Source organism: Apium graveolens, chromosome 9 (genome assembly GCF_009905375.1).
Source record: "Apium graveolens cultivar Ventura chromosome 9, ASM990537v1, whole genome shotgun sequence".
Lineage (NCBI taxonomy): Eukaryota > Viridiplantae > Streptophyta > Magnoliopsida > Apiales > Apiaceae > Apium > Apium graveolens.
In genome coordinates this window covers 26,620,499-26,645,687 of record NC_133655.1, presented here as the reverse complement: position 1 = coordinate 26,645,687, position 25,189 = coordinate 26,620,499, and the positions used below count along the sequence as shown (strand labels likewise).

Genomic DNA, 25,189 nt, shown 5'->3' with positions numbered 1-25,189 from the left:
AACATTCTCTCGATGCCGATGACTACGAATTAATAATTGATAGTGTATCATATGCATTTACATAGATCTTGTCAATAACATTATTTCAAAATTTTAAGTTAGTAATTTCAAGTCATTTGACCAAATTTTAGTAGCTAGGGGCATACAGGAAAATTTTTTAACCTCGCAATCGAACCGTATTTTGCGAATAATCGATAAAAATAAATTAATTATGCATAGAAATTTCAATAATTACATATGTGTGATTTGGATGTAATTTTAAATTTTTTTAAAAATCGTCAAACCGGCCGCAAATCACGATATATATTAATAATAATATTTATTATATATAAACTAATAAGTTATTTTATTAAATATTATAAGATCAATAGATTAACATTACTTTTGTTATGATTTCAAGCCTAATTTATTACTTCGAGTATCAATATTCAAGTTCAATTAATAAATTATTAATCGGCCTATTATCCCGTTCACTTTATTAGCCACACATATGCCACTCAAGTCTAAGACGTACGCTCTCATCATGCTTCGCTGGTATTTTTTATTAGCAGTACTAGGAACAACGGGATAGTTGAGAACCGGAGTTCGAAAGTGTCCTGCAATTTATATAAGTTATAACTTATTAGTCGGAGACATTGCATTTTTTATTTCTAAATGTTAACCTATAAAATAACTCAAACCTAAATTTATTAATATTTTTTTATGATTTTAAATGTTTTATATCAAGTTGTTTAATCACAAGCCGAACCCTTCGCTAGTATTTTTTATTAATAGTACGAGGAACAAAGGGGTAGTTGAGTATCGGAGTTCGAAAGAGTCCTGCAATTTATATTAGTTATAACTTTAGTCGGAAACATTGCATTTTTTATTTCTAAATGTTAACTTATAAAATGACTAGAACCTAATTATTATTAATAATTTTTTTATGATTCTTAATATTTTATATCAAGTGGTTCAACCACAAGCCGAACTCTTCGCTAGTATTTTTTATTAGTAGTACTAAGAACAACGGGGTAGTTGAGAACCGAAACTCGAAAGAGTCCTATAATTTATATTAGTTATAATATTGGTCGAATACATTGTATTTTTTATATCTAAATGTTAACTTATAAAATAACACGAACCTAAGTTTATTAATATTTTTTTATGATTCTTAATATTTTATATCAAGTGGTTCAACCACAAGCTGAACTGCAATAATCAGAAATGATGCGGTTAATTGCAACCGTAAATGCGGCGGCTGCAAATGACAATTTTTTAAAATCATTTTTCATGATTTAATTCGATTTTTACGCTAAAATTAATTTTATTCGATCCAAATTACGTATATCCGTATCTGTAATCTACTTAATTATTATCTACGTTCAAAACTCTCGCAAGGGGCTAACAACTATATCAATCTCAACCACTATATCAACAGTTTGGATTTGATTTCCCGAATTGTTGCAAAACAGGGAGACATTAATTTCTTGTTCTAATTACGATCCCATTTACAGGTTATCGATAATTCATCTCTTGATAAAGATAAATGAGTAGCCAGATTTGTTAAAGATTAGATTGTCCTCTCATTTCCCCACTCCCTAGATCAAATAATGCATTATTACATCTAATTTAATTATATAATTAAAAAAAATCGTAGCCTCGTACGAATGTCACGATCTTTAACTTAAATTATGAATTATTAATAGGGTTATAAATTATCAGAGTTGTTCGTAAACAAAATTCGGGATCAGCTCGTTTAATTAAACTCGGCTCGGTTCGTTTTTTTAAATGAGATGGTCTTGAACATGAAAATAATTTCGGACAAATAAACGAGCCGAGCGAAACTTTTTGTTTGTTCGGCTCGAACTCGGCTCGTTTAGTTCGGACTCGGCTCGAATGAAGTTTATATATATTTTAAATAATAAATTATTACTAATCACTTCAATATTTGTATTCGTACATTTTCTCATTATTTATTAATAATTAATTATTTTAAAATTTTTGTTTATATTTTTAAATTTAACACTTAGTTTTTTCGTAACTAAATTATCAAATTGTTATCATGATACATTTATCTCCAATTATTCATATTTCTTAAACATTATTAAATAACTTGTAATTTACGTAAATCAAATTTAAATAAAATAACAAAACATAATTAAATTTGACATCGTCATTTTAAAAAGTAATGTATGATTTATAAAATTACGAATATCTCAATAATTAAAAATAAAATTGGATATATATTTTTAAAAATCATCTTGAAAAATAAAATGATATAGCTAGATTAAGAATTAAGTGTAAAATGTGAGTGTGCATATATAATTTTAAGGTAAAACTAGTAGTTTATCTCGATACAACTTGTAAAATTATAAATTATAATTTAAGGTTATTCGATTGAAAATTATATTCAAGATATTAGTGGATAACTCGACTCGACCCGAGTTCAGCTCAGCTCGGGTGTTTGTGAACAAACTCGTATTCGGCTCGAGTTCGACTCGTTTATAAATGAGTCGAGCTTGAATATCAATTTTCGCTCGGTTATTAAACTCGGCTCGGCTCGTTTTAAAAATAAATTAATTTCGATTGGGCTCATACAAAACTCACTCCATTCTATTGGTTTGCAGCTCTAGTCATAAGCACCAACAAAGGTTATATAAAGAAATAGAGCAACATAGTGATAAGCAGGGTGTAACGCATATCAATAGGTTAATGCTAGTCTCATATAATTGTTAAGTTCCAATCATTTGGATAAAGTTAACAGGCACAAATGGTTTTCATATCAATAGACAAAAGCCAACGTCACTTTTTTTATATATATTCTATTCTTGATATGATTTTACACGTCCAATTAGTGCACATATTCATGACAAATCTAATGGTGAAAAAGTAGAAATAATGAAGTCTGAATAGACATCCACTTTTGTAATTTTCGTCATCAAAAGAAGTTGACATTTCCACCAACCTCCATCATGAGAATTGATAACGTACCGCATGAATGATGCTTCGTGTATTTTAGTTATCATTTCTTACATTCTTTTATCCAACTTGATAGGCATCAATTTTTTTGATACGGCTTATATATATATATGTATATATATATATATATATTTCATTTTCTATATATCAGGGTGACACTGTGCATTTCCGTGAGGATGGATGGAAGATTCATTTTTAAAGGTGGAAATGATGAAACTTAATAATCTATTCACTGTGAATGTAGCCGTCTCGTAATATACTTCCTCCATTTCATAATAGTAGTCTCGTAATATATACTCCCTCCCTCCGTCTTTAGTATCCGGATTATAATTTGGAAACTTGCCTTGAGAGTTTAGCTCTCAATCTGATTGGATTTGGTTTCCCTTGTCCATCTTCTTTAGTATCGACATCTTTTGCTTCCGACTGAGACTGACAAGGATTTGGCGGGACATCTATTGCAGGTGAGCAGTTAAAGAACTGGTGTGGCTGCACCACCAGATAAGAATTCTCAAGAGGGCGTACAAATAAAAACACAACTTAAATGGTCAAGATTCAGATTTAGATTAGATTTTTCACTCGAGTGCGGGATATCTATTATTGATGTATGCAGAAAATGTGAATAGGATACTGCCAATATTGATCAAGACCGACGATCCATCATGATCAACGATTTCACAGTTTCGAAAATAACGAGACCCATTATACAATCATACTAGAACTTGCAAAGTTGCAATGAAACAATAGTGTGATTTCAACTAATAATAGTGTATGTTATAATAAAAAAAAAAAACTGATAGTAGTAGTGTAAAAATAGGTGCTTAGAAGTTAAAAGCAAACTGTCTGGTAAAAAAACACATGCTGGATGCTTGGAGACGGAACAGAAACAATTTTTTACTATTCTAAGGAATCCTGATACATACATGAAGCATGAAGCTAATGCGTTCTACTGGCACCACAGGCCAGTCTTCCAATCGAGGAACGTGTGTCATTCCAAATACATACCTAGATTAACAAATGCAAAGAGAATTAAGCATTGTCATGATGAAGAATTTCTTGTCTTCTTTTTCTGTTGCCAAACAAAATGTAGCCTATCAAGCTCAACATATGCATGGCGATTTCAGGTCTTAGTTCTATAAACGCATCAGAATACAGATATACGCTGTCCATCTGCAATTATATATTCTATTTCACAAAGTCTGCAAATCGTAAATTGTAATGATGCATCATATATTCTGTATAAGTGTCACGTAGCAGGATGGAATTTGAAGGAAGAAATAAAAAATTAAACTTGAGCTTGCAAATACTGATCTAGGGTGTGCATTGGCAAAGACCACTTCCAAAATGAAGGGTTGCTAAAGTTGCAATCCAATGGCAATCTCGCATTGCTTGCAATTCTGATTTAAGCACCGTTTCTTTGGTATAAAAAGCATTGTTGTGAACATTGTCCTTCCCGAATTCTTGGGCTATAACATCAACCTCGACAACTTACATGATACGTTATTTAAAATAGGATCAGAAAAGAAATTGTGGAAAGTTTCATGGCACGGGAGATAGAGCGCATTGTCAGTAAGGTTTGAAACAATACAGGTCAACAGTACAGAGCATATAAAATAAGTTAATGACACAGAATCAGGCTTAGATCAGGCTTTTAAAAATGAAGATGCCATGCCATATACTGGAACAGAAAAGTGTGCATATAGTGCAAGGGTGAACCAGTAACTAGGAAGTATGTGTGAAAACAATCTGCGATTAATACAAATAATCAAACAAGTGTGTGCGTGAGTAAACGAAATCAAACGGAGGAAGAAAAGATATAAACAGAAGAGAGATCCTCGAGTCCAGTTGAAACTGTCTCCTTAAAGCTATTTCGCCTCTCACCGTATGTGCGAGTCGATAGCCTCCCAGGATAAAACGAGGTAGCGGCGGCGTTACGGATAACGAGCACCTTCAGCGAGCTTGAACGGGCACGAAACTATCACCGAGAGAGAGAGATTTGTGTTTAGAGACGAATATGTTTTTGGTGTGTCTAACCCTAACGCCTTAGAGGTGTTTATATAGGTGTAGATAGACTTGTGCGCTACTCTTTTCCATAATTAAATATCATTAATTATGGAATCGGTGTAATACTTGCAAGCTACTCTATTCCATAAATAATCTGAAACAGAATCAGATTGAATATATCAAGACATACACCATATCAATTAATCTGAAACAAAATCAAATTAATTTATGCCATAATATTTGAGCCAAATTCTAATGGAAAATAATAATTTCCATTATTAAGAGAATATCATCATATCTCACACATCTTTTAGTCATAATGCTCAAAAATATGACTTACCAATATGGGACTTATACCCATATTTTCCAACAATCCCCCACATGGGTGAGATTGGTAATCTTAGTAGCACACACCAGACAGACAGACAGACAGACACGGAGTTTGACTTGGTGATAATTTCTTCGATCAGATATAGCATACGATAGGTAGAGAATGCTCCTTGAACCTTCGCTCGAGTAAGCATACCGACTTTACTGGTAGACAGTAGACGTGCTTGTCCTTGAACTGTTCGACCGTTTATGTAAACGATGATATACTTATCACTATATCGTTTCTGACTCGTTCAGCTCTCATGAGTATGTCCATTTTGGCCATGGAACATCGTCCTGGTTCTGCAGAAGTTTCTAAAGAATTGTGCCTCGCAATTCTCCTTTGAAGCGGCCCCACTTCTCTCCCACATAGGTGATCTTTATCTTATAGAGTAACCCGCGTTTACTCAACTGAATTCCATGCGTTCACTCCTGAGCTCCACGTATTCATCAAAGATCATTAAAGGCTCAAAGCTTAACCTCGTACCTTACGGGTCTCACTGTTTCCTCATCATAGGAACAGGCCAGGGGTTACCCCCACAGTGATTTGGTCATCATGATTTAGTTGTCCCATTGAACCAAGTTCTTGGGATCTCCAGTCAGCAATGGTTGGGTGTCCACCATGATGCCGTTAAGCAATAGGCTTAAGGCCCATCCCTCTCGATGATTTCTCAACCACTTCTCTTGATAACCCTTTGGTTAGTGGATCCGCGATATTATCCTTTGACGGTATATAGTCAATAGTGATAATTCCGGTTGAGATCAATTGTCTAATGGAACTGTGTCGTCGTCGTATATGACGAGACTTTCCATTATACATCGTGCTCTGTGCTCTGCCAATAGCGGATTGACTATCACAGTGAATCCCTATTGCAGTTACAGGCTTTGGCCATCTTGGAATATCCTCCAGAAACTGACGTAGATATTCAGCCTCTTCGGCGCATTTATCTAGTGCCACAAACTCAGCTTCCATCGTGGAATGAGTTATCACCGTTTGTTTTGAGGATTTCCATGATATTGCCGCTCCAGCTAATGTAAACACATAGCCACTCGTAGACTTAAGTGCTTTCTTGCTAGATATCCAATTTGCGTCAGTATATCCTTCTAATACTGCTGGGTATCTGCCATAGTGCAGTCCATAGTCTCGAGTTCCCCTCAAGTACCTTAGTACCCTTATAATCGCTTTCCAGTGATCAGCTCCCGGATTACTCGTAAACCTACTCAACTTGCTAATTGAGTATGCAATGTCTGGTCTTGTACAACTCATGAGGTACATCAGACTACCAATTATCCTCGAGTATTCCAATTGGGAAACAGCTACACCTTTGTTCTTGGATAGGTGCAAAGTCATATCTACAGGTGTCCTAGCTTTCTCAAAGTCATCCTTAAGAAACTTCTCAAGGATCTTGTCAACATAATGTGGTTGACTTAATGCGAGACCCTCTGATGTTCTAGAAATTTGAATTCCCAGAATTACATTTGCTAGTCCCATATCTTTCATGTCGAACCTTGATTTCAACATGTCCTTTGTAGATTTGATAACTTTATCATTGCTTCCAGCAATAAGTAGATCATCTACATATAGTGTCATCATGACATAGCCATTGTCATTCTCCTTGACATAGCTGTTCTCGTTATCCTTGTAATAGGCACAACTATCACATTCATTGATTTTAAAACCATTGGCCAGCACGACCTCATCAAATTTTTCATGCCATTTCATAGGCGCTTGTTTCAAACCATACAATGATTTCACCAATCTACACACTTTCCTTTCTTGTCCTGGGACAACAAACCCTTCAGGTTGTTCCATATAGATTTCTTCATCTATGTCTCCATTTAGGAAAGCTGTTTTCACATCCATTTGATGTACAGTTAGATTACGCATTGCAGCAATAGCAAACATCATCCTTATGGACGTTATTCTCGTTACAGGAGAATATGTATCAAAGTAATCAAGGCCTTTTTGTTGCTTGTATCCTTTAATTACAAGTCTGGCCTTATACTTATCAATAGTGCCATCAGTTTTCAACTTCTTCTTGAAAACCCACTTGCTACCTAATGGTTTGCAACCAGTTGGCAAGTCCACTAATTCCCAAGTATGATTTTGCATAATTGAATCAACTTCATTCTTGATGGCCTCTTTCCACATAGGTCCATCAGGTGAGGTAACCGCCTCCTTATAAGTTTTTGGGTCACCTTCTTCGAGCAAATAGGTCATAAAATCAGACCCATAGGATTTCTCCGTTCGTTGTCTTTTGCTCCTTCTCACTACCCCCACATTTTCGTCTTCACTTTCGTCACTCTCATTATCGTCATCTACAGACTCATGAGATCGTTTAGACGTCGTAGGTTGTTGGTTTCCTGGATTACAGGGAAACATCGTCTCAAAAAATGAGGCATTTCTTGATTCCATAATGGTATTCTTTTGAATATCAGGAATCTTGGATTCATGAACAAGAAACCGATATGCAGTGCTGTGTGGAGGATATCCGATGAAGACACAATTCACAGTCTTAGGACCTATCTTCACCTTCTTCGGTGTAGGGATCAGTACCTTTGCAAGGCACCCCCACACTTTCAGGTGTTGGTAACTTGGTTTCTTTTTCTTCCACATTTCATAAGGACTTACATCCTTATTCTTGCGCATCGTAATATTTAAAATATTATTTGCGCTTAAGATGGCTTCTCCCCACATCGATTGTGGGAGCCCAGAGCTTAACAACATCGCATTCATCATCTCTTTCAGAGTGCGATTCTTCCTTTCAGCCACACCATTTGACTGAGGGGAGTATGGTGCAGTGACCTCATGGATTATACCATGTTGTGAACAGAATTCCCCAAACGGTTCAACATATTCACCTCCACGATCACTTCGTATCGTTTTGATTTTCTCAGTTTGTTGTGTCTCAACTTCTTCCTTATAGATTTTAAATTTATCTATAGCTTCGTCTTTGCTTTTCAACAAATATACATAGCAGTATTTTGTACAATCATCAATGAATGTAATAAAATACTTGTTTCCTCCTCTTGTTGGAGCGAATTTTAAATCACATATGTCGCTATGTATTAGGTCTAGCACTTTGGTGTTCCTTTCCACACGTTTAAATGATGATCTCGTTAATTTTGCCTCAACACAAGTCTCACACTTATGTTTTGGATCGATAGTAAGTTTAGGTATGTATTCTTTTGCACTTAAACGTCGTAAAGTGTCATAATTTACATGTCCTAATCTAGCATGCCATAAATTAGGAGACTCAAGCAAGTAAGCAGAAGAATTCTTCATTTCATTATCGTCCTTAACGGACATTACATTGAGCTTAAAAAGCCCATCAGTTAAATAACCCTTGCCTACAAACATACCACTCTTAGACAAAATAACTTTATCTGACTCTATTACAATGCGAAAGCCATGCTTATTCAACAGAGAACCAGACACAAGGTTCTTGCGAATATCAGGCACATAAAGTACATTCTTCAAAGTCAGATTCTTCCCAGAGGTCATCTTCAGGATCACCATGCCTTCACCCTCAATGGTAGAAGTTGCTGAATTCCCCATGTAGAGTTTCTCACCAGCATCGGAAGCTTTGAGGCTAGAGAAAACCGCCTTGTCTGAGCAAACATGCCTAGTAGCACCAGTATCAATCCACCATTCACGTGGATTAGAACCGACCAGGTTCACTTCAGAGACCGTAGCACAGAGGTCTATGTCACCCATCTCCTTGGAGATATTCTCTACCATGTTTGCTTCTTTCTTCTTGTTGGGCTTCTTGGGCTTCTTGCAGTCAGAAGACCTATGACCAACTTTATCACAGTTGTAGCACTTCCCTTGAAATTTCGACTTCGAAATCCCTCCCTTGGGTGCCAGCTTTGCCCCTTTACCAGAATTAGCCTTCTTGGGCTTGGAGCTTTGAGCATGCTCCACCATGTTTGCCTTCTCAGTGGCAACGTTAACTTTCTTCTCGGACCCTCTGTTGTCTTCTTCAATACGAAGTCTAACAATAAGATCCTCCATAGACATCTCCTTTCGCTTGTGCTTAAGGTAGTTCTTGAAATCTTTCCATCCAAGTGGAAGCTTTTCAATAACAGCAGCAACTTGGAAAGACTCACTTATGACCATTCCCTCAGCATGAATGTCATGAATGATCACCTGCAGTTCCTGCACCTGACTGACCACCGTCTTAGAGTCTGCCATCTTATAATCAAGAAAGCGGCCAACAATCCACTTCTTTGCCCCAGCGTCCTCGGTTTTATACTTATGGTCAAGTGACTCCCATAAGACCTTAGCTGTTGGCTTTGCGCTGTATACGTTATACAACGAGTCAGACAAACAATTTAACACATAGTTCCGACAGATGTAGTCGGAGTGCTTCCAAGCATCAGCAGCATACACAGTCTGCATGTTACTCTCAGCAGTGAGCAACGGTGGTTCTTCCTTAAGGAAGCGATCCATATGCAACGTGGTCAGATAAAAGTGCATCTTTTGTTGCCAACGTTTGAAGTTCGTTCCGTTGAACTTCTCAGGTTTTTCAGCATGTGCAGCAGGCACAGTTGGCATAACAGGTGCAGCAGGCACCACGGGTGGAACAGATGGTACGTGCGTCTGTACTACAGGTGTATGCACACCAGTAGGCACCGCAGGTATGATCGGAGGAGTGAATCCTGCCGATATCTGTCCAAGAGGAACACTAAACTGTCCAATGACAGTGTGTCCCACAGGCACATGTCCCGAAGGCACATGTCCCGAAGGCACATGTCCAACAGGCGTTTGACCCCCATCAGATCGTACGATCCGTGCGTTAGGGTTAATCGGCTGCTGGTGAACCCCATCAGATCCAGTGATCTGTGCGTTGGGATCAGCCGTCATGTTCATCGAATCGTTCACAGTTTGGTTCTCCATCGATCTGTTACTCAACAAAACAAGCAGATACAGATGTATCAGTCACAGATGTATATAAAATAAATAGCTTTAAGATTGTGAAAACAATCTGCGATTAATACAAATAATCAAACAAGTGTGTGCGTGAGTAAACGAAATCAAACGGAGGAAGAAAAGATATAAACAGAAGAGAGATCCTCGAGTCCAGTTGAAACTGTCTCCTTAAAGCTATTTCGCCTCTCACCGTATGTGCGAGTCGATAGCCTCCCAGGATAAAACGAGGTAGCGGCGGCGTTACGGATAACGAGCACCTTCAGCGAGCTTGAACGGGCACGAAACTATCACCGAGAGAGAGAGATTTGTGTTTAGAGACGAATATGTTTTTGGTGTGTCTAACCCTAACGCCTTAGAGGTGTTTATATAGGTGTAGATAGACTTGTGCGCTACTCTTTTCCATAATTAAATATCATTAATTATGGAATCGGTGTAATACTTGCAAGCTACTCTATTCCATAAATAATCTGAAACAGAATCAGATTGAATATATCAAGACATACACCATATCAATTAATCTGAAACAAAATCAAATTAATTTATGCCATAATATTTGAGCCAAATTCTAATGGAAAATAATAATTTCCATTATTAAGAGAATATCATCATATCTCACACATCTTTTAGTCATAATGCTCAAAAATATGACTTACCAATATGGGACTTATACCCATATTTTCCAACAGTATGTGCCTGATTGAATACTTCTCCACAATCAACAGCCATATCCATACGAGCAACAAAAAAGTGCTAGTGAAATGGTGCATACTGTTATCAATCTTGTACGATAAAGACATTATTATATATATATTGAATATATAACTAATTCATAAGAACATTGCTAATTCTTAAATCACATAAGCATATAAGAATTAACAATTAAATTAGGAGAAGGGTTTGAGAAAACAAATAGAGATTGGATTTAATCTCGAGTCCAGAAAACTGTCTCCTTAAAGCAGTTTCGCCCCGCACCATCCGTGTTTAGCGACCTGCTTCCCAGGATAAAACGAGATACTAGTATAATCGATAGATCGAATATACTCTCAGCGAACTTGAACTGAGCCCGAGAACTATCACCGAAATATTGGAAAAATTTAAGACTAAAGAGACCAAGAATGAAAGAGATGACTCTTATTTCCTTGACTTAATAAAACTGGTGCCCTAAGACTCTATTTATAAAGAGAGGCTTGAAAGGACTTGTTTTTCTTTTCGATGTGGTACATGGTATTTATAAGAAAAACTAAGGAATAGGTTTGTGCTACTCTCGATGTGGTACAAAACCACTTTTCATATTAAAAGGTAAAATTTTGGAATATCAGTTCTCATTCACCTTTTACTCATTTTGAGCGTGTTAATATGCGTTGGAATCCCCTCGAAGAGAAGAATACGTTCCAATAAATACACACCACTAACACATAATGTGTCTCACTCATATAGAGTCTCAAAATGATTCACAACTTAGTCTAAAATACTAAGTTTGTCCAACAATCCCCCACAAATGAGATTGATGGTCCAGTAGCACGCACCACATAGACACCACATAGACAGACAGACGCGGAGCTTGACTTGGTGATAGTTCTGGCGGTCAGATATAGCATACGATAGGTAGAGAATGCTCCTTGAACCTTCGCTCGAATAAGTATATCGACTTTACTGGTAGACAGTATGACGCGATGTCCTTGAACTGTTCGACCGTTTGTGTAAACGATGACATACTCATCACTATATCTTTCCTGACTCATTCAGTTCTCATGATTATGTCCATTTTGGCCCTGGAACATCGTCCTGGTTCTGCAAGAGTTTCTAAAGAATTGTGCCTCGCAATTCTCCTTTGAAGCGGCCATACTTCTCTCTTACATAGGTGATCTTTATCTTATAGAGTAACCCGCGTTTACTCAACCGAATATTATGTATTCAAACTTGAAATCCTTGTATTCGTCAAAGATCATTAAAAGCATAAAGCTTAACCTCGTACCTTACGGGTCTCACTGTTTCATCATCATAGAAATAGGCCAGGGGTTACCCCCACAGTGATTTAGTCATCATGATTTAGTTGTCCCATTGAACCAAGTTCTTGGGATCTCCAGTCAGCAAGGTTGGGTGTCCACCATGACGCCGTTAAGCAATAGGCAATGCTCATTCCTCTCGATGATTTGACAACTATCTCTCGGTCTAACTAGATTCCCTTGTCTTAAACAGATTCACTCAGTTTAACCATCTGGTCAGTGGATCCAAACATTATCATTTGACTTTACATAGTCAATCATGATAATTCTCGTTGAGAATAGTTGTTTAATGGTATTATGTCCTCATCATAGATGTGAGACATACCATTTCATACACAATAATGTGATCTCCCAATTTGCATATTGATTACACGATATATGCATATTGAAGACACATTTTCCTTGTCATTTAGGAATATCCTTACAAAGTGGCTACTCAGCCTTTTAACTGCATTTATTTTATGCACCAGACCCGTATTCCATCATGAATCGAGCTAAGTTTAGGATTTCCATGACACGACTGCTAAGTGTGAAATGTATTCTCGAATGACTTTTAAGTTCTTAAAGTCAAATATCTAATTTACATACTATATTCACATAGTACAATTAGATATCTTTCGTATTGCAGTCCAAGCTCACGAGCACATATCATACACCTTAAATCTCATTGCAATCACTTCCAAGTGACCAATTTCCATTGTACTCGTGCATCTACCCAGTTTACCAACTGTATAGCCTATGTCTAATTTTGTACAATTTTAAAAAGTACAACAGACTTGCAATCCTTCTTGAGAGATCCTTGTTCATCTACGCTTGGATAAATATAAATCCATTCCAGCTATGACAACTTTAGCTTCGTTGATCTCTTCAAAATTCACATCACCAACATGTGACATGTATCATCTAAAACTTTTAAAGTCACGAAGATTGTAATCTTCAAATAAAACTTTTCAATCTCATCAAGATTTTCAGAGATGATCCTCTTGTCATTACTTCTCGTAATGATCAGATCACTCACATGCAATCAATTATGACTTGCATATCATGTGTAAATAACACATGCACGCTTGTCAATTCTCTGATTTTGAATCAGTTTGACATCTCATATTGACATATTTCACATTTATGAAATAACTTTACTAGTTATTACTTAAGGCTTCACTTGTTATTGATATTACCAGCTTTTAGCGTCCCAAAAAACCAGCAATTTCAGTTTGCATCATTACCGAGTTTAAGCGTCCTTAAACTGGCAATCCTTATTCACATAGCAACCAATTTTGTGCGTCCTCAAAATGGCAACCATGTCATTTATTTGAAGCCATTGCTTATCATAGCAATATCAAATTTAATATGCCATTATTTCGTGTCAATATTGTTTCACTCAACATGATCACCGAAAATACAGATTTTCTACTCTTGCTTTATCTAGAGCAACTCTCGGGTTCACGTAAATAGATATTTCTCCAAATATCTATTTAGAAAGACCATCTCAATGTTCATTGATGCACTTTTAAATTTCACAATACGATAATTTTAGTATCATCTTAATGAACATTATTCTCAAAACTCGAGAATATTTCATAAATTATATAAGGTCATCACTTTCGACTGTAATATTTTTGTATCAGTCTGACCTTATACTTCCTTCAGACCCAGATATATTTTTCCAATTTAAAAATTCATTTGGGTCCTAATGCTTCTATCTCGTAAGAAGATCTATATATTTTTTAAACAAGATTCTGTCAAACAGAACCACTCTCTCTATTTCTTAACATCCTTTCCCCCACCCATAGAGAGAACATGCACAATCCATTTTCTAGTACACGTGCTAGAAAATCTTGATTTATTGACTCTTAGTAATAGTCAAATTTTCTCTTGATATATTCACTTATCAAGAAATTATACGAGAAGCGCATTGCTTCTATTAAATTTACGAGTTCACCTTCAAGCAAATTATCAAGACAATCGGGACTAGCAATTATCCAAGTCTTTTGCTCTCTGCAGGTTCATCATCACATTCATCCAATAACTCGTAAGTTCATTTAGATGACTTTTAATTACAGATCTACTAGGATCTACTAGCTTATCGCATAAGCATTCCTAAACTCTGTAATAGTATTCTTACGAATCTCAAAAATTAGATTCATATATCGGATATTATTAGACTCAACCATTGTCTATGTATCCATCCAAAATATCTCAATTGATTTTGGATCTCATGCTACCAACAGAGGTATTGGTATCAAGTTTCGAGATACCCCCACATTTCAATTATTTTCAAGAATGTTTAATTACATTCCACTATTCATAGAAAATTCAATAATTTTCTATTTTAGATACCCCCACAATTTTAATATTTTACAGAATGTCAGAAAATATTCCAAAACTAATAGGAAATTTAATTATTTCCTTCTGTGGTATCATGTTTAAGGAACGATTAGCCCTTCGTAACTAATATCCTCAAATTCAGTAATAGTCTGAGCTGATCACAATCGTTTTGCATCTCTCTCAGAGCGCAACTCAAGCCTGCATCAACTCCATTTATTTAATGCGAGTAAGGTGCAACGACCTCATGAATATTCACGTTGCAAACAGAATTTGCCCGGTGATTATTCATCATCAAATTTATTCACTACCATCTTAATTATCTGTATTAAGTTGGATTTGCCCTTGAGTTTATAGAGCACACATCTCTCTATTTAGCTTCAATATTGACTCGACTACGAGTACGAGTGATAAATGTTTTACTATCAAACCAGACAGTAAACACGTATCGTGTCACTACCTCTCATCTGAGCAGGTTTTACGTCATTCATTAAAACCTATAAGATTTTAATATCATGTTTAAAGAACTTCCCGTGGTTCTTATCATTAAAAATTCAATTACCGAATTTCTCTAAAATATTTACATGGTTCACACGAACCTACATTTCTGGCTCACCTACTGGTATAACCATAAAAGGCCCAAGGAAGAATATAAATCTTCAATAACCCCACATTCAGTGATCCTTGATCAACTGATGCGTTAGGGTTAACAACTTTTCGGATTCTCTCCAAAGTTCAGCGTAACTACTGAGATCAATATTCGCCGTATTAAGTATCATATGGATCACTATAATAGGCTCGTGTGTCACTGCCGCAGCAGACCGACACCAACACGTGAAATTACTATTTAACTGGAGGAAAAATCCAACCAGAAAAATATAATTTATGTGCCGACCCATAACCTGTACTCCAGGCCCATTAGGTTTTTTTAATGTGGAGAATCCTGAGCAATTGTAAATCTGGTTCACTTCAGCTGCCCACCTCGTCACATTATTTAACAACAAACATGTTACTGCATTCTATCCAGTATTACAAATTTGTGATATAACTCCATTATTAAAGATTAAACAATAATAATTGATGCTTTATCATCACTCAACAATGATTAAAAAATTAATCACCAAATAATCAAGTTCCATCATGAAGGGTCACATTTATGTAGCCATATCATTTAATTGCATAGCAATATCATGTTATGAACTTGCAAACACGCATGTAAACTATAGCATATACGATTCTTGTATCAGTGTACTAATAATTCCAAAATCAATTCAGAATTAAGAAATCAATCACCATGTTAACAAAACATAATAAGCTATCCATTAATAGCGAAAACATGGACGAATTATAAATTTGGGTTTAATCTACCAATTTATAATGATCAACCCGAGAGAGATGTCACCAAATATGTCCACTTGAATATAAGTTGATCATAAATCAATAACCATTAAAGCATCAATAGCCTTATAAGAAACCAATTATCCAACAACTTTGTGCTTACTTTTGCCTCGTACCTGTTATGCTTAAACAAAGCACCACTTAAAATCAAATTTATATTAATTTCAAGCACATGACAACAAGTGATCAAAGAAATTAACGCACTAAATTTAATTTAATTAATGAGGCAAATAATGGCCACTCATATACCCATAAATAAATCCAATTTAAACAATAAAATTGACCTTTGCGTCTACTCACAAGAAAGTATGAAAATTGAAGAAAACTGCTTTAAGATTGTTATCAATCTTGTACGATAAAGACATTATTATATATATATTGAATATATAACTAATTCATAAGAACATTGCTAATTCTTAAATCACATAAGCATATAAGAATTAACAATTAAATTAGGAGAAGGGTTTGAGAAAACAAACAGAGATTGGATTTAATCTCAAGTCCAGAAAACTGTCTCCTTAAAGCAGTTTCGCCCCGCACCATCCGTGTTTAGCGACCTGCTTCCCAGGATAAAACGAGATACTAGTATAATCGATAGATCGAATATACTCTCAGCGAACTTGAAATGAGCCCGAGAACTATCACCGAAATATTGGAAAAATTTAAGACTAAAGAGACCAAGAATGAAAGAGATGACTCTTATTTCCTTGACTTAATAAAACTGGTGCCCTAAGACTCTATTTATAAAGAGAGGCTTGAAAGGACTTATTTTTCTTTTCGATGTGGTACATGGTATTTATAAGAAAAACTAAGGAATAGGTTTGTGCTACTCTCGATGTGGTACAAAACCACTTTTCATATTAAAAGGTAAAATTTTGGAATATCAATTCTCATTCACCTTTTACTCATTTTGAGCGTGTTAATATGCGTTGGAATCCCCTCGAAGAGAAGAATACGTTCCAATAAATACACACCACTAACACATAATGTGTCTCACTCATATAGAGTCTCAAAATGATTCACAACTTAGTCTAAAATACTAAGTTTGTCCAACACATACAGTCTAAGAGCAATTAATGTACCGTACTTTCGAAACTCCCCTGGCTGCAATGCACCCAAGTTAAGGATTCCAGTAAGTTAAGTGAGTGAGCATTTTTTCCAAAGCCATCTTCCCCTGCATAAAATGCATTTTTCCTGTAATGTGGATCATTTGGATCGCCATAGGGTACAACTATCTCCACAAAACTCAACCTATGGGCTATGGGCCTTCGCCCCCTACTTCCATCAACGTATGCAATGGAATGTAAAACCAAACCTTCCCTGGGGGTGAAACCAATTCGAAAACTTCACTGCCAACAAGCAAATTACATACAGTATTAAGTTTATAATTCTCCCTACTAGTACAACATTTCCGATACTGTTAACAGAAGAAAGAAACGAACCTTCTGCCACTTAACAAAATATCCACTAACATGAAAGCTTGGACCCTTGGGCTAAACAATTTGCAAAGTCTTCACATCACTTCGATCAATTCCTCCTCTTGTCTCGCCAGGAGTGTAATTCCTTAAAGGATCTGCTGGAGGTAAGGGCACAAGTTTGCGGTCTTCAAACTCAATCACAACCATGTTTTGCATATCAACCAGCAAATAAATGCCTTCCAGCGGACGTGCATAGCCATTTTCCACTTTCTGTTCGGCAAAATATAAGTAGTTTGGCCAGTCTGCGGCTAGGAGCATCAGCATTGCTATAATAAGCAACACCCCTGTTTAACATTAATTAAGCAGATTATTATCATTTTCTTTTATCGCTTCTTTTATCACCCATAGTGATGCAGAAATCTTTTAACTAACCAAGCATCAACCATGACAAGATCCATATCCTCAATACCCCTTTTCTTCATAGCTTTCCCGAAAGGAGAATACTCTTTCACAACTCCTTCGCATTCAGCATACTCCACAACATCCTATAGTAGAAACTGAATAGCATGACCGTTGGAGAGAAATATATGATTATGCAGCAGGTAGACTGTATGGTCAACTTTCCCAAGTGCCATAAGTAAGACAAACATATATCTGAAGCCAGAAAACATAACATTTCAGAATGGCTTAAAGTTTTCAGTATCATACTATCATGAATCGACAGCTTACATATCTTTAAGCATTAAACTTACGATGCACCAGTTCTAGATTGTGAAGTTATAAGAACAGTGAACAGTGATTATTTACTAAAAGTTATCCTAAATTCATTAAGTGCACAGTCATAATTTTCAAAAACAAATTTCTTCTCTTTAAACTCTATTAGAGTAAAAGGGCAGTCTAGTTTTTTCCTATAGGGCAACCGGACATATTAGTCTTTGTACATCTCAATTCTGTTACTAGTTAGTTACAGATATATAGTGCTGAAATGAAGCAAAGAGAAATTTTGAGAATGTATGCTGTATTCTAGAGAAATGAATAAATGTTTCTTTCTGTTCAAGATCTGATCACTTCATCTCTTTCTTTATGGTATCAGAGCTGTGAATCTTAATTCTTGAATTCGATTGAAACAATTCATCCTTGCAGATAGAATACGAAGTGATACAATCAGAGCAGTTGCATTTAGAGTTTGATTTCTGAAATTGAAGCTTTGTTCAACAGTGTTGAGTGTTGATTGAGGATAAAAGCTTGATTAAAAGAAATTGAGGCTTGTTAATGACGACTGGAAGTAGATTTTCGTTTGCGGATATGCAAAATCCGTTGTTTTTGCATCCAAGCGATGGACCGATGTCAGTTAATGTGTCGAAACTGCAAGGTGCTGAAGATTATCGTGGTTGGAGACGTTCGATGGAGATTCAATTGGCATCGAAACGAAAGCTAGGGTTTGTGAATGGATCTGAGCGACGAAGCACAACTGATACAACTGAAGCGGTGCAGTGGGACACCTGCAATAGTATGGTAATATCCTGGATTCATAACAATATCTCTGATTCGATTAAGAAATCGATTTTGTTTGTTAATTCTGCTGCTGATGTATGGAAGTTGTTAGAACAACGATTTCAGTTAACGAATGGTTCGCGAAAGTATAAACTTAGTAAAGATTTGTTTAGTGTTAAACAAAATGGATCAACTTTAGTAGAGTATTATACATCGTTGAGTTCAATTTGGGAAGAAATTGATGTGATGACTGTGTTACTAGTGATTAGTGTTGTTAGTGATGAAATTAGGTCATTCTTTAAGGCAATAGATGTTCAAAAACAAGAATCTCGATTGTTTCAATTTCTCAATGGATTAGATGATTGTTATGCTGCACAACGAAGTCAGATCTTGATGTTTGATCCACTTCCAACTGTGGAAATAGCGTGCTCTGTGATTCAACAAGAAGAATCACAGAGAACTGCTCTTAATAATGTTGGATATGAAGTGACTGCTATGTACAGCAAAACACATACTAATGCTGGCACATTCAATGTATGTCCTGAATGTGGAAGAAAAGGTCATGGTCGTGATGATTGTTGGAGGCTGATTGGATATCCAAAGTGGCATAATAAGCATAAGAGAACTGGATCTGTTAGTCATAATGGAAATAGTTCAAGACCACCAGAAAAATGGAACCAAATTAAAGGTGGACGAATGGTGAATGTAGCACAGAGTGATGAAACTGGTAGTTTGGGAGAATCTGGTAGCAACAATGTTGGTAATGTTTTGTTGACATCAAAACAGTTTGAACAGATCTTAAAATTGCTACCTGGAAGTCGGCATATACATAAAGGGATGGAGGATATGGATGCTCCTTTTTCTCTATTAGCAGTTGCTGCAATACAAAATTGGTTTGCTGTTCAAATGGACGTTATAAACGCTTTTTTACATGGTGATTTGGAGGAGGAGGTGTACATGTCACTGCCACAAGGGTACACTGGTCTGGGCAGTCGCATTGGAGGAGACTTGCAAGTTGTGCATCCTGGCATTTCTGGTGGTAGATTGGTTTGCAAACTAATCAAGAGTTTGTATGGTTTACGGCAGGCTCCACGATGTTGGTTTAGTAAACTGACGAGTACACTAAAAAAGGATGGTTACAAACAGTCCAAGGCTGATTATAGTTTGTTCACAAAAGTGGAAGGTGGTTTTATTACTCTTATCCTCGTTTATGTTGACGATTTATTGATTGTTGGTGACTCTGAACAAAAAATTGATGTGCTCAAGCATATGTTAGCTAGCAATTTTCACATGAAAGACCTTGGGGCTGTTAATTACTTTCTTGGTTTAGAGGTCCACCGCTCAGCTAATGGTTTCTTCATCTCGCAAAAAAAGTATCTGATGGACCTGCTCAAGGAATACCACATGGTTGGAGCTAAACCCAGTAAACTTCCAATGCAGACCAAGCTTAAGTGGGGACCAGACAAAGGTGTTGTATTGGCTGATCAGCAGCCTTATCAGCGCCTATTGGGTAAACTTATCTATCTCACAGTCACACGGCCAGATATAGTTTACCCTGTTCATATTTTGACACAGTATTTGCAGTCTCCTACATCTGAACATTTAAAAGCTGCAAAGAAGTTGCTTCGTTACTTAGCTGGTAACCCAGGCCAAGGCATCCTTCTTGCTAGCTCCTCTGCAGCTCGTTTGAGAGCTTACTGTGATTTCGACTGGGCCTCATGTGCATTCTCTCGTAAGTCGACATCAGGCTACTGTATTCTCCTTGGTTCTTCACCTATATTCTGGAAAACAAAAAAGCAGTCAGTAGTAGCTAGGTCAAGTGCAGAGGCCGAATATCGTGCCATGGCTGTTGCTAGTTGTGAAGTAACTTGGCTGCATTCCTTACTTCATGACATGGGTCTTAATAACTTGCCTCCTACTGTTTTAAAGGTGACAATAAGGCTGCTTTGGCGATAGCAGCTAATCCTGTTTTGCATGAGCGTACTAAACATGTAGAGATTGACTGCCATTTTGTTCGTGACAAAGTGGCTGCTGGTGATATTGTTACTCAACATGTTCCCTCATATGCTTAAGTTGCTGACATATTCACAAAACAACTCACTGCCTCTCAACACTTATCCCTTATGCGCAAACTTGGTGTGATTTCTGATGTTTCTCTGCTTGTTCCTGACTATTCTGCTTCTTCACCCCATCAAGTTTGAGGGGGAGTATTAGAGTAAAAGGGCAGTCTAGTCTTTTCCTATAGGGCAACCGGACATATTAGTCTTTGTACATCTCAATTCTGTTACTAGTTAGTTACAAATATATAGTGCTGAAATGAAACAAAGAGAAATTTTGAGAATGTATGCTGTATTCTAGAGAAATGAATAAATGTTTCTTTCTGTTCAAGATCTGATCACTTCATCTCTTTCTTTAAACTCAACATTGTGTTCCAGCATTCAGTTGTAACTAATTTCGACATCCTGTATGCCAGCTTTGAACTTGGCACACGCCTTCATAATAGTGAATTTAGTTAATTTATTCCTATCAGCAGAGTAAGCAAGCAATTTGTATTTAACAAATTGACGGCTATGAAAATATTACTTAAGATAACAAAATAGTGGAAATACCATTGACGGCTGGACGTCTTTAACAACTTGAGAGGCTATAAGTTTTCCCCTATGATGTCCACCTCTAGTTGCAGTATGTACTTGAGAGAGCTCCACAGCCCAAATACTCGTCTCATTTGACTTTTTGTTGTATACCAGCAGTCTAGCTTTCCTAGCAGGAAGCTTACTAGGAATAACCGCTACTCCCTTTGTTCTTGGAAATAACGACTGTTGAAATGGTAGGAAGAAGTATGCATCTGCCAGTGCAACAATATTTTTCGGAGTTAAGCTTACTAGTAACGAAAAACTACTCAAGTACCTTTATTAGAGGAAATAGAGGCGGAATCGGGTGGGATAAGGGAAGCAATGGGGACACGAGTTAAGGGCTGTTTGTCATAGAAAGGAATGGGAGCTGAAGCACAAGCAGAGGATGATGATGTATTATGCAAGTAGTGGTTGTCTTTTTCGCAGTTGAGGCCATTTTCTGGAATTTACAAGCTCGTAAAATCCACAACAGATGAGTGTATAGGCGGGAGAAAAACAGGTAGCCTAAAGTATTACTATTAGTACTTGTAAAATTATTTGTAACTACCATTTTCTATCAAGTCTAGCTAATTAAGAACTCATTGCATGGCCGGAGGGCAAGTCATCGCTTAAGGCATCTATCATTCAGGGATAATTTTTTTCCCAAAAAAAAATCTTTCAGAGTTTTTGAAATTGATTAGGTTGTATCTCTTTTCTAGTATTATCACAAGAATTGTTGAATATGTCGGTTATATGATATATCGAGAAAGAAATGCCAACAAACTCTTGTTTTATAGCATTAATTAAAGATTTTTTACTAAAAATGTAAGGAAAGTAATTTTTAAGTTGTGAGTTAACATTTGTTTATTAACGAGAGCTTTTTGATCTTATTGATTTGTTTTTTTGTATTCTATTATAAATAACAACATATTTTTCTTATCAAAAAAATCATTGCTCAAACTCTTTTACAACATGAAAAAACATTAGTTATGCACTTATGCTATTTCTGGTTCAATAATAACTCAATTTTGATACTAGTACATCTTTGAGTGGATTCTGTTTTCACCTTATAAGCTTCAATTTTATCGAAATTTTCTCACAACCATTTTTGTATTTGAAAAATATTTCGGAAAGAAAAGTAATCTATCGGAACAATATTGAATCCCACATAAAATTTTGAATTTCGAGAGATACCCACTTAGGGACAATTTGGTCATACTTTGGCCAATTATCCTATAATGAGACTTCCGAGAGTCAGAAGCGTAAACAGATCAAAATACTATAATCTTAGCATGCATCCTTCACCCCTCGCATGATTTCGAATAAATTAATTTATTCGAAAAATATCTTGTGTTCAAAAACCTAAAATAAATATTTTGAATTTATTTAAGAAAATAATGAGGCAAATTTTTCTGACATAGCATAGGACATCTCAAAATTCAGGACTACTCTTCTTTAGGTTTTAAGTTCCGCGTCCTGCTTCCGTTAAGAACATGAAAAGTGAGTAACCATTTTACACATGTTATTTAGTGCACGTGTACTGGTAATCTTTGATCTTTCCATCTTTTGGGGTGATGAACTGATGATGTCTCAAAAATGTAGTATGTTTTATTATCCACCTACTTCAAGCTTGTATCTTTAAAAATATGAAAAGCAACGGCAAGCAACCAGAGCCGGCTCCAGCATACTGGAGCCTTGAGGCAAAACAAAACATTGAGGTTCCTAAATAATTCTTCTTGCCTTTTGATGTATAAAAGATTTAATAAAATTTTTGTAGTTTAGTTCAGCTGCCATTTTCTTCTCTATACATAACATAGCCAAACCATTTAACCTCTCCTGTGACATAGTTGATCGAAGATAATTTTTTATCAACTTCAATTTGGAGAAATTTCTCTCAGTAATAGCTACTGGAACAGATATTGTCAATATTATTCTATAAGCAATTCAAGTGTTAGGAAAAGCAAAATAGCTTCCCTGGAGATGGTACTGCAAGCAACCATTTTACACATGTTACTTAGTTCACTTGTTCAGGTAGTCTTTCATGTTTGAGGGTTATGAGACCATCTTTAGTGCAAAAGCCCATGTCCAACTCCTTTGGGACCCTTTTACATGCCACATAAGTCAAAACAAATTTTATAAAAAAATCGTCCAACTTCCTCCAATGCAGCACAGCCCAAGTCCACTTCTCAATGGTCCCACTTATTTACTTTTTATCTACTTTGTACATCATTTTAAATAGCTATTAATGATCCAATTAGTTTTCTTTATTATAATAATTTGTATGAAATGATAAATAATCATTTATAAAAAGAAAGATAAATTTAAAAATATTTAAATTAAATTACATAATTAAAAACACACATTACAAGAATAAAAAGCACGCATTACAAAAACTAGAAAAAGTTGATTAAAGAGTTGTAATCGACGTTCTTCCATTGAGTTGTCTACTAAAAACTCTTCAATGATTTCTTCAGCCTCTGCACAATCGCGATCCATATTGTATATAAACTTTAATGACGATAATGAAATATGAAATGAGTTATCAAGTGCTACTGAAATGAATTTGTTATATAGGGGATAAAGGAATACATTCCAACGGCTACTACAACGATAATATTATAAAAAGAAAAGGACAGATACAAGCTTACAACAACTACATTACAAGAGGAAAAGTACAAATACAAGATTACAACGGTTACATTACAAGAAGAAAAAGACAAACACAACGGCTACATCATCCTTGATTTCACTTCAGCAAACATCTTATCGTAAATCTCCCGTTGAGCATCAGTCATTATAGTTGTATCGGCCATTAAGAGACGTGAATCAATATCCTTTTGTTGGACATGATTAAATTTGTCTATTAGATTTAATTTTCTAATATTATCGGCCTTCAACTCTTCATATTCATCTTCCATATCTTTTCTTGATTTTGCCTTCCCTTTTCCTTTCTTAGCTGTTTTTGTACCTTTAAGACGAACAGGAGATTCCACTATATTTTCATTGGTCTCATCATTTCCCGATGTTGAATAAGCTCCAGAATCACTCAATTTAGTTCGCTTTCCACTTCCACAACTTGGCGTTGGAGCTCTCCACTTAGGTTGTCTCCGAATCTCGTTCCAATGTAATTCAAAATTTGACTTCTTTTTGTATTTAGCTTTGTGGAGATCATGAGCTGCTTCGACTATGTTGTCCAAGTTCGAACCACTTCCCACTCTCCGCTCGGCTTGTTCATAGCAAGATCCATATTTTTGAGCTCCTTCATTTATTCGTTGCCATCTTTTTTTTATAGCAATAACACATCTTTTGGTAAGCCCGGGATTACTTTCTTCACAATAGTGGCGAATACGATCCCAAAATGCTTCACCTTTTTTATCTGCACCGATTATAGGATCAGTAGATACATTCAACCATGCGCTAATTAGAAGTTTTTCTTCACTCCATTTCCACTGAGTTATAGAATCTCGCATGTTTTCAACTTCGATAACATCATCATTAAGATCGATAATGTTAGTAGTATCGAAAGCAGAAACTTGTGAGTGTGGAGAATTTTCATTGCTAACAGGGATTTGTTGGATTCTGGTTTGTGGATGCATATTTTGAAAATTTTGAGCAAAAGGAAATTGAGAATTAGGAGGATACGAAAAATACGGATTGGGAAACGGAAATTGA

General features: G+C 36.0%; 1 pseudogene; it reads right to left on the bottom strand.

The window, feature by feature from the left end:
• Nucleotides 1-1,552: 1,552 nt before the first annotated feature.
• LOC141685151 (uncharacterized) lies at nucleotides 1,553-25,113 on the bottom strand (annotated as a pseudogene).
• Between the last annotated feature and the right edge of the window lie 76 nt (nucleotides 25,114-25,189).